General features: G+C 37.7%; 1 protein-coding gene across 1 annotated transcript in view; it reads left to right on the plus strand.

The window, feature by feature from the left end:
* Positions 1 to 1113, plus strand: part of LOC119589400 (neurogenic locus Notch protein-like) — a gene marked incomplete at its 5' end in the record, with an annotated part of 14474 nt that overhangs the window by 9453 nt on the left and 3908 nt on the right. Inside the window, 1 exon segment of the mRNA XM_037938014.1 lies at positions 1 to 1113.

Genomic DNA, 1113 nt, shown 5'->3' on the forward strand with positions numbered 1-1113 from the left:
CACACACGGCTTGATCTGTACTTCTGAGCCTTTTGTAAAGCCTTCTCTAGGGCTTCTTATCTAATATTTTATGTTGCGAGATATTATATGCGAGCACTTTTAATCTCACAACTGCCGATCTCGCCGTATATTCTGTCTTCCTCCTCCGTATTTTATCTTTTTAAATCTTATCTATTTCATTAAGCATATCCTAAGAGATTAGAATTCTTTATACGGAAGAAAAAGAGAGATTACCATGTCCCAATATTAAGTGAAACTGTATGGCAAACAGTGATATTAGGGGATACTGAGCTTTAGCTTTTATCTGTGCTAAGGCTCAATTTCCCTACTTAACAAATTGATTACCTACAGAAATGTATGATGCCTCCTGCAGACTTAGTGTGCGATGCTGGTTATCTGGTGCCACTGTTGGGGTGGAGTGTGGTAGGGAGGGAGGAGACTATCCACCCTCTCCTGCCCTCCCTCCTACACTCATGTAATCTTAGGATGGTTGTGTACAAGAGCTGCCTCCCATAGAGAGATATTGTATATTTAGTCACAGTGCAATGAGTACTGCATGTCATTGTGGTAACATTCATGTCATGTCGTAACATTTGAGACAACTTAGTCATTCCTTAAGCTTGTGACCTCTATTTGTATTTCCCCTTTGACTTTGGTTCTCTGCTTTTACCGTTTTGATTAGTACAAGTGGCATTAAAACAAGGAACAACAAGAAATGCAACACTGAAGAAAGTAACTATACTTTTACTTTAAACCAAGTTTTTTCCCAGTCCATGATGTTTATGCTGTCAGGAATCTTCATGGTAAGTTTTCCTTGCTTGACTAAATTAAGAAAAAGTGATTCTTAGTTGTGTAGATATTTTTTGTTAGGTTGATTAGAGCAGCACTTGATATGTTAGTTTAAGTTCAGGCTTCAGACTTCATAATTGGTGCACATCCAACCCCTTGCTCATCTTTAAGTGTATCAGTTTTGTTTTGATTAAGTCACCCTTAAATAAGTATCACTTCTGCTTCTAGTCATAGCAAGGAATTTTCCCAGATTAAGTACAGTCATTAACATCAGAACATCATAAACCAGAAAAATTAGTGTGAACAGATCCTTATAGGGCAGGA

The sequence above is a fragment of the Penaeus monodon genome, chromosome 25 (assembly GCF_015228065.2).
Source record: "Penaeus monodon isolate SGIC_2016 chromosome 25, NSTDA_Pmon_1, whole genome shotgun sequence".
Lineage (NCBI taxonomy): Eukaryota > Metazoa > Arthropoda > Malacostraca > Decapoda > Penaeidae > Penaeus > Penaeus monodon.